Source organism: Pelobates fuscus, chromosome 13, assembly GCF_036172605.1.
Source record: "Pelobates fuscus isolate aPelFus1 chromosome 13, aPelFus1.pri, whole genome shotgun sequence".
Lineage (NCBI taxonomy): Eukaryota > Metazoa > Chordata > Amphibia > Anura > Pelobatidae > Pelobates > Pelobates fuscus.
Window position 1 is genome coordinate 112,386,805 of NC_086329.1, and position 13,535 is coordinate 112,400,339.

Here is a 13,535-nt window from a genome sequence, read left to right on the forward strand (position 1 = left end):
GGCTTCGGCCACGGTCTCGGCCTCTATATTGGTGAGGGCGACTGCCTCCGGGTACCTAGTGGCGTAGTCGACCACGGTTAGTATGAACTTTTTGCCCGACTGGCTGGGTCGGCTGAGGGGTCCTATTAAATCTACCGCTACTCGGTGAAAGGGCTGTTCTATAATGGGCAATGGGTGAAGTTTGGCCTTCCGAAGATCTCCCCTTTTTCCCACCCTTTGGCAGACGTCGCACGTCCTGCAATAATACTTGAGGTCCTGGGTGACCCTGGGCCAGAAGAAGGTTTGGGTTAACCTGTCTCTTGTCTTTTTAACCCCTAAATGTCCTGCTAGGGGAATGTCATGACTGAGTTTTAACAACTCAGCCCGGAATTTACGGGGTACAATTAATTGTCTTTTGATGACCTGGGTGGCCCCCTGTCCCACCCCCTCGGTCACTCTATATAGTAACCCCTTATACCACTCAAACTTTTCGTGCGGGTTGTTCCCTGGGGTAACGGCCGCTGCCTTCCTATAACCCTCTAATGTGGGGTCGGTACGCTGCTCTTGTTCAAACCCCTGGGGGGTATCCCAGAAAGGGAAGGTAGGATCGGGTAAGGGGGGTATTTCGACTCTTACCTGGTTTTCCTCAGAGTGCAGCGGAGCTTCCAGTCTGGCTTGAGCTCGGGTGGTCACTGGGTATGCCTCAGCAGGGGGGACTCGGGCCGGTTGGGAGGTCAAGCATCCTACATCATTCCCCAACAAAACCTCGGCGGGTAGTTCTTGCATAATCCCCACCTCTAGCTGTTTCGACCCGGAACCCCAATCAACAAGGATATTAGCGGTGGGCAGTTTGTGAATAGCGCCCCCAGCCACCCTCACAGCGACTGTGCGTCCGGTGCGAGCTTGCGCTCTGATCGTGTGAGGTTGCACCACAGTCAAAGTAGCCCCAGAGTCTCTCAGAGCCCGGGCCCCCACGCCATCTACGGTAATCCATTGGCGGTGGTGGTCCCGGTTGTCACCCCCAGCTTGAACTGGGTTGACCTCGTGCAATACACTCCACTGTTCTTCTTGGTTAGGAACACCGGTTGTGCCTTCCTGTTGCACACAATGAGCAGCTGCCCTGGGTTGTTGTGGGGGTTGCCTTTCCCAGCTTCCCCGGTTTAAGCGAGGGCACTGATTCTTGTAATGCCCTGGTTGTTTGCAATAATGACACACTGCAGGGGGACGTGGTGTGTTTGCTGGGTTCGGTGAAGGGTTACTCATGGCGGGTCTAGGAGGGGTAGGGGTTGTTGGAGCCTGGTAGTTAGGCTTAAAAGGTGGTCTGCTCACCCCTTGCTCCTTCCTCCTATTATCCTGATACTCATCCGCTAACCTGGCGGCTTCCTCCACAGTTTTTGGTTTTCTATCTTTAACCCAGTCTTTTATGTCCTCTGCAGCGTGATTAAAAAATTGCTCCAGTAACATAAGTTGCAAAGCATCCTCCAGGGTGGTTGCTTGGCAGCCCTTCATCCAATTGCGGGCCGCCCGTTGTAGCCGAAACGCCCATTCCGTATGGGAATCTCTCCCAGTCTTTCTCAGATCTCTAAACTTTTTCCGGTATGCCTCCGGAGTTACAGCATATCTGGCCAACAAAATGTCTTTTATTTTTTCATAATTATGTATGTCCCCCTCAGGTACTGCTCGCAGCGCCTCGGCTGCTCTACCTGACAATTTACAGCTAATGACTGCAGCCCATTTCGTGGAGTCTAATCCCTCCAGTGCACATTGGCGTTCAAAGTCTTGCAAGTAACTGTCAATTTCCATCTCATTGTCATTGAAAGATTTAAAGGCTGCATAGTTTACCTTCTTTGGGATTTCCCCAGTACTTCCCGGGGAGTGTAGTAAATCCCCCTGTGACGGTCTGTCCCGGTCCTCTCGCTCTTTTTGCGATTGTCTGGCTTGTGCCATGACCTGCAGAACCGCCTCTGTAGCTGGGTTGGGTCCCAACAGACTGAGCATCCATCGGATGTCCTTTTGCATCGCATTTTCTTCCTCTTGATCCATTTCTGTGTTGCTGGTATTATCGCTCTGCATTAATTCTGCAATTAACGTGGCTTTTGTCTTGTTACTTGCCACTCTGCCTCGAGCTTCCAGTAAATCCTTTAGTGTGGTTCTTTTAAGTAGCTGGTACTGCTGAGCCATTCATTCCCTTGCTTGGTTTGCAATGTCCATTCGGGATTCGAATCCCACCGCTGCCACCAGTTGTAAGGAAACCAAGTTTAACCAAACCGAGTTCGGTAGTTTCCTCCCGGACGGTCAGAGCCTAAGGTAGCGAGAGTCCGGTTCGGTAGTCCCAGGAACGAAATCCCTACGGAATATAACAGCTGCATAAGATAATTCCCTTGTTACAGCATACGAATTCCAAAATAACAGTCAGAGTCCAGATTCAGGATACAAGCAGAACTAACGTTTATTCACACACATGGCTTTTTATGCAGGTCCCCATGCAAGGGGACATCCCACAGGGAGGGGTAATATTTATCCAATCCTGGACAGTAAAAATATAAAACACACCTAATACAAACAGGCAGTTCCCTCCCCTAGTCCTGGAGATAATCAGGTCTGATATAGTGCCAACCTAATTATCTCCAGGCTGAAAATTCACCATTTTCCCCAACTTCTGGAACACCCCTTTATACCTGGGGTATCCCCACAAATACTATATCCCCTGATAGCCCCGATCCGGGTGACCAACATATCCAAATTTCACCCGGATCGGTTCAGGGGTTCGCAAAAAGTATGGAAGTCCTTTGTGACCGGTCCACTGGGGGCGGACTGCCCAAAATAGTTCCAGAGGTTCGTGTGGTTTTGCCGGTCACTTCAGAAAAAGGGAAGAAATGCATAAAAGTACCGAATGAATTCCCCTGGCTCCTAGCAGCGATTGTTCCCCTCATTCGTGTGCATATTTGTACCGAATAGCGCTCTCCTAGCTAATCGGTATCACTAGTTCCAGCGTTCGCATGATGGAGACCGGTGTTTGGGAAGTCGAGTGTCCGATTTTAGTTCCAGACACTCGACGACCAAGTCCCGCTGCCTTTGTTTGGCGAAAACAAGATGGCCGCGGTTTTCTCTGCCACGTGGCGTTCAACAGTACGAACGCTGACCGCACACATAGAGGGTGAAAGTGATGCCGGCTTTGAAGTTAAGTGAGCCAGGGGTGGTCTCGGTTCGGCAGTCCCATCTGCCGAATGAAAAGTACACAAAAAAAACAAGAACTATGCAACAAAATATCGAATAATATAGTCATTTCTTCACACTTACTGACCGACTCTGGAGGTGACATACTGAGAAATTACCTGTATATGCAGGAGGGTATGTTATACTAATACTTTTGCAAGCATTTATTCATTTAATTTTATATACTCTGCTTTATGATATATTAATGGATTATATTCAATAAACTATATTAAAAAGACAAAGTTATTGCTTCCAACTCCTATTTTTATTGTATTCTCAATTATTTATGTATTTTAAATAGAGAAAATCTATACTGACTATACAAAATTTTAGCTAAGATATCTGTATGGTTAGCCCTGCTAAATTCTAGGTTTTAAGACGTTATAGCGGTAAATAGGAGTACTAGCGGTTACATTTGTAAAAGCACGCTATAGAGACACCAGATATGAGTGGCAACTGTCAAAGTACACTGGCAGGGGTCTGCAGAGCACACGCTGAAGGCCTGACACACCCGCTTTAAGATCACTGACTGCTATTAGCTTACACTGGAAAACTTTTTTTCTTTGTAAAAGCATGCTATAGAGACACCAGATATGAGTGGCAACTGTCAAAGTACACTGGCAGGGGTCTGCAGGGCACACGCTGAAGGCCTGACACACCCGCTTTAAGGACACTGACTGCTATTAGCTTACACTGGAAAACTTTTTTTCTTTGTAAAAGCATGCTATAGAGACACCAGATATGAGTGGCAACTGTCAAAGTACACTGGCAGGGGTCTGCAGGGCACACGCTGAAGGCCTGAAACACCCTCTTTAAGGACACTGACTGCTATTAGCTTACACTGGAAAACTTTTTTTCTTTGTAAAAGCACGCTATAGAAACACCAGATATGAGTGGCAACTGTCAAAGTACACTGGCAGGGGTCTGCAGGGCACACGCTGAAGGCCTGAAACACCCGCTTTAAGGACACTGACTGCTATTAGCTTACACTGGAAAACTTTTTTTCTTTGTAAAAGCACGCTACAGAGACACCAGATATGAGTGGCAACTGTCAAAGTACACTGGCAGGGGTCTGCAGGGCACACGCTGAAGGCCTGAAACACCCGCTTTAAGGACACTGACTGCTATTAGCTTACACTGAAAAACTTTTTTTCTTTGTAAAAGCACGCTATAGAGACACCAGATATGAGTGGCAACTGTCAAAGTACACTGGCAGGGGTCTGCAGGGCACACACTGAAGGCCTGACACACCCGCTTTAAGGACACTGACTGCTATTAGCTTACACTGGAAAACTTTTTTTCTTTGTAAAAGCACGCTATAGAGACACCAGATATAAGTGGCAACTGTCAAAGTACCCTGGCAGGGGTCTGCAGGGCACACGCTGAAGGCCTGAAACACCCGCTTTAAGGACACTGACTGCTATTAGCTTACACTGGAAAACTTTTTTTCTTTGTAAAAGCACGCTATAGAGACACCAGATATGAGTGGCAACTGTCAAAGTACACTGGCAGTGGTCTGCAGGGCACACACTGAAGGCCTGAAACACCCGCTTTAAGGACACTGACTGCTATTAGCTTACACTGGAAAACTTTTTTTTCTTTGTAAAAGCACGCTATAGAGACACCAGATATGAGTGGCAACTGTCAAAGTACACTGGCAGGGGTCTGCAGGGCACACGCTGAAGGCCTGACACCCACTTGAAGACAACTAACTGCTATTCAATCTATAACAGTGAAGAAAGTTTTTTGGTTTTAAATGCACGCTATTGTGACACCAGATATGAGTGGCAATGTGCACTGGCAGAGGTCTGCAGAGCACACGCTGAAGGCCTGACACACCCACTTTAAGGACACTGACTGCTATTAGCTTACACTGGAAAACTTTTTTCTTTGTAAAAGCACGCTATAGAGACACCAGATATGAGTGGCAACTGTCAAAGTACACTGGCAGGGGTCTGCAGGGCACACGCTGAAGGCCTGACACACCCGCTTTAAGGACACTGACTGCTATTAGCTTACACTGGAAAACTTTTTTTCTTTGTGTGATGGGCAATTGTAGGTATAATACACATTGCTAAATTGTATTTCTTTAAACTGTTTCTTTAACTAATAACCTTTTACCTATTTACAGTACACAACATGTTTACTCCATCTTGTCTTAGATTAATGCAATACCAAATCAAGGCTTTGCCTATGTCAACCTAACGTCTAGTCCAAATAAAGATTAAAGATGTCTAGGTTATGACATTAGACTGTTAAGTATGTTTTTCCTTTATTTTTAAATATGAACTGCTTTCAACCCTAAGGCGCATGTCAACCTAACTTCTAGTCCAAATACAAGTTAAAGATGTCTGGGTTATGACATCAGACTGATAAGGGTGTTTTTCCTTTATTTATATATATGAACTGCTTTTAACCCTAAGATTAATTAACCCATACATTACCAGTAGTAATTAGAAATGCTATACTATATATACATGCATAATCAGTGCTAGGTAGAGACTTACTGACCGACTCTGGAGGTGACATACTGAGAGATTACCTGTATATGCAGGAGGGTATGTTATACTAATACTTTTGCAAGCATTTATTCATTTAATTTTATATACTCTGCTTTATGATATATTAATGGATTATATTCAATAAACTATATTAAAAAGACAAAGTTATTGCTTCCAACTCCTATTTTTATTGTATTCTCAATTATTTATGTATTTTAAATAGAGAAAATCTATACTGACTATACAAAATTTTAGCTAAGATATCTGTATGGTTAGCCCTGCTAAATTCTAGGTTTTAAGACGTTATAGCGGTAAATAGGAGTACTAGCGGTTACATTTGTAAAAGCACGCTATAGAGACACCAGATATGAGTGGCAACTGTCAAAGTACACTGGCAGGGGTTTGCAGGGCACACGCTGAAGGCCTGACACACCCGCTTTAAGGACACTGACTGCTATTAGGTTACACTGGAAAACTTTTTTTCTTTGTAAAAGCACGCTACAGAGACACCAGATATGAGTGGCAACTGTCAAAGTACACTGGCAGGGGTCTGCAGGGCACACGCTGAAGGCCTGACACACCCGCTTTAAGGACACTGACTGCTATTAGCTTACACTGGAAAACTTTTTTTCTTTGTAAAAGCACGCTATAGAGACACCAGATATGAGTGGTGGCACTGACTGGGCAAATGGGCACAGTATCCACTGTGAGCCTGACACAGAAGCTGGCACTCAACTAACTGCTATTCAATCTATTACAGTGAAAAAAAAATGTCTTTTTAAATGTCAAGCATAAGCTATTGTGAAAACAGATATGAGTGGCAACTGTCAAAGTACACTGGCAGGGGTCTGCAGGGCACACGCTGAAGGCCTGAAACACCCGCTTTAAGGACACTGACTGCTATTAGCTTACACTGGAAATCTTTTTTTCTTTGTAAAAGCATGCTACAGAGACACCAGATATGAGTGGCAACTGTCAAAGTACACTGGCAGGGGTCTGCAGGGCACACGCTGAAGGCCTGAAACACCCGCTTTAAGGACACTGACTGCTATTAGCTTACACTGGAAAACTTTTTTTCTTTGTAAAAGCACGCTATAGAGACACCAGATATGAGTGGTGGCACTGACTGGGCAAATGGGCACAGTATCCACTGTGAGCCTGACACAGAAGCTGGCAGGCAACTAACGGCTATTCAATCTATTACAGTGAAAACAAAAAAATATTTTTTAATGTCAAGCATAAGCTATTGTGACACCAGATATGAGTGGTGGCACTGGGCAAATGGGCACAGTATCCACTGAGCCTGACACAGAAGCTGGCAGACAACTAACAGCTATTCAATTTATTACAGTGAATTTTTTTTTTCTTTTTAAATGCATCTTAAGCTATTGTGACACCAGTGAATGAGTGGTGGCACTGGGCAAATGGGCACAGTATGCACTGTGAGCCTGACACAGAAGCTGGCAGGCAGGCAACTGGAATTACATTACACAGAAAAAAAAAAAAAGCAGACTGATGTTCTAGCCCTAAAAAGGGCTTTTTGGGGTGCTGTTCTTACAGCAGAGATCAGATGAGTCCTTCAGGACTGTAGTGGACACTGAATACCCTAGCCTAGGTATCAATTTCCCTATATAATCAGCAGCAGCTACACTTTCCCTCCTCTCACTAAGCATGCAGCTTCAGAATGAATCTAAAATGGATGCTGGGAGGGAGGCGGGAGGGTCTGGAAGGGAGGGTCTGCTGCTAATTTGCTGGAATCTGTCTGCTGACCGTGAGGCACAGGGTCAAAGTTTGCTCAATGATGACGAATAGGGGGCGGATCGAACCGCCCATGTGTTCGCCCGCAGTGGCGAACGCGAACACACTATGTTCGCCGGGAACTATTCGCCAGCGAACAGTTCGGTACATCACTACCCTGGAGATGTTCAATCATGGTGTAAAGGGAAGTGACATCCCCTCTTCCCAGTTGAAATTAGATAAAAGGTTTAAACTCTGCGTAGAGTCTCTCAAGTATGATTTTAGACATGGAACCAAATTCTGCAGATAAAAATCAACGTATTCTGAAAGGTTAGCAGTGAGGGATCCGATTCCAGAAATAATGGGCCTCCCAGGAGGTTTTATCATTGTTTATGAATTTTGGGTAAATGGTAAAATACCGGATTTCTCGGAAATTGTGTATGTAGATATTTGAATTCTCTCTCATCAATTTCCTTTCCTTGGTCGAGTATTCCTTTGAGTCTTTCTTTAAATTCTGAGGTAGGATTGTTGTCTAATTTGAGGTATGTGCAAGTGTCCCCTAATAATCTTTGGTTCTCTTCTATATAGTCTTTTGTGTTCATGATAACCAACCCACTAAATAGTAAATTTTGGGCATGCTCTTCATATCTGAGAGTTAAATCGAAGCGTCTAATAGTGTGGTTACAGCACAGTGGTAAACATTCTTATTTTCTGGGTGTTAATCTGCTAAATAGTACATTTACGGCCTGCAGTGCACTTCATATGTGAGAGTCAAATACTGCTGTCATATTGCAGTTTTAAAACTTAAAATTTTTTGGGTGCTAAATGCTAAATAGTAATTTAGTGGGGTGCACTTCATATCTGAGAGTAAAATAGAAGCGTCTAATAGTGTGCTTACAGCGCAATTGTAAAAATTCTAATTTTCTTGGTGCTAATCTGCTAAATAGTACATTTTGGGGCCTGCTCTTCATATCTACAAGTCATGCTAGAACAAAATTAAACAAGTTTTAAAATATGTAGGGGCCAACTAGTGGCTGTAAACAACAACGTTTTACTGGTTACATTCATGACTACACACTATAGCGAACAGGACCTTTATGTAGTGTGTTATTTTTTTTAAAAGCATACAGCATCCTTTCATGTGCTTTTCAGACGTCATATTGTGAATTACCAATTTTTGTATAGCCTGATTTTGTGAAAAATAGGTGTTATTGTGATCGTTTCATATACAGAAGCATTAACATTCATTTCTATATTGTGTAAAGACAGAACTACAAAGTTAAAAACCAAACACCAAAACAACGTGCCAGATAATCTACCTGTGCATGGCTAGTGTGATACAATAATCTTAAAAATGCAATAACCTACAGAAGATGGGTGAGAATTTTTTTTGCAAATGGAACTTTGATTTGAATTTACTACATTGGTCACTTGTAATGTTGTTTCACACCTACAACACTTGTTACACAGATCTAAGTGATAGAAAACAGATTGATATTTTCTACACTAGAAACTACCAGATAACAAGCTGCTATATTTAAACCAGTGATCAAAAGCTAAAAGGTACTTCAACAATATTGTAATTCTGGGGCAATACCCTCACAATTCAAACTGAGAGGTCAGTTTATAGGGAAAACTGTTGCCTGGATACAAGTCTAAAACAATTTCCATATGTCCTTTGCAGACTTCAGTTGGAAAACACAGGTGCCAACTGCTGTGGCTTTCTGCAGTGTGCATACCGGCAAGGAGGGCAGGGTTGAGGAGTGGGTGGAAGATGATGTGGAGGATGATGAGGTCCTAGACCCCACATGGAATCAAGGTCATGCGAGTGACGTGTGCAGTTTGGAGGAAGAGGTGCTGGTCGCACAGAGGCACCAGCACAGCATAAGAGGGAGCAGGGTGCAAACGCAGAGCGGCCGTCCCCTAGCGCTCGTCGGCATGTATTAGCTCGAGAATGACCAGTTATCCAAGTAATACAAGTAGCAATCAAAGGATCCATAATAGAGTTGAGCGAACCCGAACTGCAAAGTTCGGGTTCGTACCAGATTTAACAATTCATTCGTGGTTTCACAGTCAGGTGGGCAGTCCAGTCTCCATGCATCAGGAGTTGAGCATTTGACCATGCATCAGGACTGCAAGAAATGCACCGCAGGCCGCAAATGTTTCTTTTTTTGTATATCCCAATATTTTCTGGGCTACCACAATTAAAAAATAATAATAATAATAATAATAATAAACAGTGTTGGCTACCTCCTCCTCCTCCACCGACGCTTCCACCTACACCGCCACAGTCACCGCCTCCTCAACCTATGGGTCACTTAGTATAAACTATGTACACAATAGCAGAGGCTTGTGAAGGCCTTTTCTCCATGCATCAGGAGTTGAGCTCAGTTTGAACAATGAAAGAGAATACCCTGCACTCCAACCCTCTCTCAAATGGATAATTCTGTTGATCCTCCTGACAGCCATGCTTTAGATTTTGATTTATGGTCTTCCAAAGCTAAAATCAAAGATTCCATCTTGTGCTATTTTATGGCTCAGCTGTATTTTTAATTTTTATGTTATTTTAAGTGATTTCCCTATCCACATTTGTTTGCAGGGCACTTGTCCTACTCTTACCACCATTTTACTTCCTTTTGCAGCTCTCTAGCTCTTTCCAGGAGTTTTTAGAGGCATTTTTGTGGCTAAAAGTTCAGGTCCCCATTGACTTCAATGGGGTTCGGGTTAGGGGTCAAGTTCGGGATGCAGGATGCAAGATATCTTAAGCAGCATGTTAAAAATGTATATGAGATTAAAAACATATGTTAACAAAGAAGTACTCAGGACCTTTACTCTATAAATATTAATTGGAAAGTTTAACACTCGAGACACACAAATTAAATATCAAATAAAATATTAAAATGTATATACAATACAAAATTCCAATATCATTAAATGAAAAAGACCATGATACTAATCAGAAAAATAAAAATATAAATAAATAAAAAATATAGAAAAATATATAATAAGATGCAATAAAAAGGAGAAAAGGGGAGAAAAAACACATCAAATGAAAATGTATACAAAAAACATTTAAATGCAAGAATTTATTTCGAAATCGGCATTTAAACCGTGAGGTATCAGAGTATCCATTTTAGAAATCCACCTCATCTGACTTCTGCTAAAGAGGTTTTTAATGTCCCCTCCGCTCCAATTCCTATAAAGGGGTTAAGGCACATTGGAGAGGAGGGGACATTGAAAACCTCCTTAGCAAAAGTGAGATGAGGTTGATTTCTAAAATGGATACTCTGATACCTCACGGTTTAAATGCCGATTTCGAAATAAATTCTTGCATTTAAATGTTTTTATTTTTTATTTTTATCAAGTTCTGTTTTGGACATGTTGAGTTAAGGAATGATATTGGAAACCAAAGGAGACGCTGAGTTTACCATGGGAGGCAATATAGATAGAGAACAGAAGGGGACCAAGCACAGAACCTTGGTGAACACAAGCCAAGCGGGTTTGAGGAGAAGAAGCAAAGCCAGAGAAAGAAATACTAAAAGAGCACCTGGAGAGGTAGGAGGAGCAACAGGAGAGAGCAGTATCCTGTAGACCGAGATTACAGAGGATGAGAAGAAGCTGTTGATGGTAAACAGTGTCAAAAGCAACAGAAAGGTCAATGAGAATTAGGAGTGAGTAGTGACCGCAGGATTTAGCAGCAAATAAATTATTGAATACTATGGTCACAGACATTTTGACAGAGTGACGGGCATGGAATCCAGACTGGAGTGGGTCATGCAGAGAATTGGATTCAAGGAAGTCTGTCAATCTTGCATACATAACTATTTCAAGGATCTTGGCGGAAAATTACAGCAGCAAGATAGGGTGGTAATTGGATGGGGAGTTAGGGCCAAGGTTGTGCTTTCAAGAATCAGGCTTACGGTTAGAATGCTGTTTAGGGGGGTGAAGGAAATAAGCCAGATAAGAGGGAAAGCTTGAAATGGATAGTAAGAGGCAGAGCAAGAGAAATAGACAGAGTGAGGATGAGATGCGAGGGAATGGTGGGGTGGGAGGACTAGAGCAGAGAAGAGACCACTTCTGCTATAGTGGGTGCAAATGAGCATAGAACCGTGGAAGGAGTGGGATTGGGGAAACAAATATTTTCAATGAAGTGAGTTGCAAAGTTTGTGGCAGTCAAGTTGGTAGGAGGAGGAGCAGCAGGATGAAGAAGAGAGCTAAAAGTGTGAAATAGGCATTTGGGTTCATTGGAGAGTGTGAATATAAGAATAATGCAGTAGTTTTCTTTTGCAGAGGAGAGAGCCAAACTGTTTGAGCACAGCATGCATTTATAGTGCAGGAAGTCAGATGCAACGTTCAGTGGTTCGGGAACAGTTTTGGAGGTATTGAGTTAGCTTGGTGTGACAAGGTTGTAAGTTGGAGGAGTGCTTGCTGCATTCCAGGCATCCCTCTAAGTTGTAGATTGCGGCAGTGGTGCCGGGTTTCCAAATACCATATGTTTCAGCATATGGACCTGGTCTAATGGCTTTATAGCTGACACTTGGTCTCACTAAGCTGTTGGTCTCAAGAAGCTTCCCTCTCCTCCACCACCTGCATCTTCTTATGGGCAATGCCAATCTTGTCCTGAGTCTTAAACAGGTCAGGTTTCCAGACCTGCCCCAGATAGACAAGCAGCCTCTTGATGTCTCCCTTCGTAGAGGGTGAAGAGTCACCAACTGACTCAAAAGAGCTCACTCCTCAATAGAGTTCTCTGGGATCTCCGGGTTGCACTGGACTTTGGGTGTCATCTTGGTCTGTGGTGGTGGTGTTGCAGGCCTCTCAAAAGAGAATCTGATGTCAGGCAGTTTGGTTGTCTATGGGTGTAGGTGTCACTTGTGCTTGAACCCCTATAGTGACTAATGGGGGCATGCTTAGTGAAATTAGTCTCATGAGTGTCTTTTTCGAGCAAATGTGTCTCATAACAGAACCCCACAAACTGCATCATGTCGGTCATGCCCCAAGTTAGAATTTTTTTTTTCTTCATAGTGAAAACATTTTGTGCAATTTAGAACTCTATTAGTAACCCTTTGATTAATTATGTATTCTTGAACTATTTGTAACCAACCGGTTAGAGGTTGGGGGTTAAACTATTTGTGTCCACCTTTTTAAGGGTTGGGAATTTCTCAATTATAATTGTATAACTACCTTAATTAGGTTGGGTCATCTTTTTGTAACCACCTTTAAAAGGAAGGTTTTTTTTGTGATTCCTGTCTTTTTTTCTTATACCTTTTAATCTCACTAGAGGTTATGAGAAACATTTATTGTGTTTGATATTTTAATATCTAATACATTATTTGTTTTCATTTTGGGGAATTTATCCATTTTAATTGTAGTTTATTAAAAGTAATGCTTTAATTGGAACCACATTTTTGTATCACTAATATGGAGGGCTGAAACCCCTTGCTCTGGTGGTGGACCACGTCAGCATTTTTTATTTACTCTTGGGTTTTTACAAGCCTTATGTTTTACAATAATCTAAACAAACAAATTGTTAAGCCAGCTGTGAATTATAAATCAATTTGTTCCCTAAAGAGTAGTAAAGGTTACAATCACAGAGCATATAATTATACTCATCATAGCATAGTTGAAACCCTCAATTACATTTCAAATATTTTTAACTTGTCCCAAAAGATTGAGCAATGAAAGGTGTGATCGTATAAATGTCCATCTAAGAATGTAGATTGAAATATTGCATGTTTTAGCATCATGGTGTCCAATGTGTCTACAAAACTTAAGACATATCTCGTATTTATGGGAATCTTAAAAATCCTTCTCTGAAAAATATTCTGGCACCATCCAGAGGCACGCTGGTTTAAAAACTGGATTTTTCAATACAACCTCCTAGATACAGAGAAGACTGGATCTAAGCTTGTCATGATGCAAACTGAATTATAGACATAGAAAATCGAACATTCAAATACAATGACAATTAGACTTAACTAGCAGTTATCTGTCTGTAGATTCCTTCCTGACAATATTGTACAACTCATCCACAGGTTGCTGGCACTGCCAGTTGGGGGATATTGCTGATTTCTGTAGGTTCACCGGAAAAAAATCAGGTAAAGT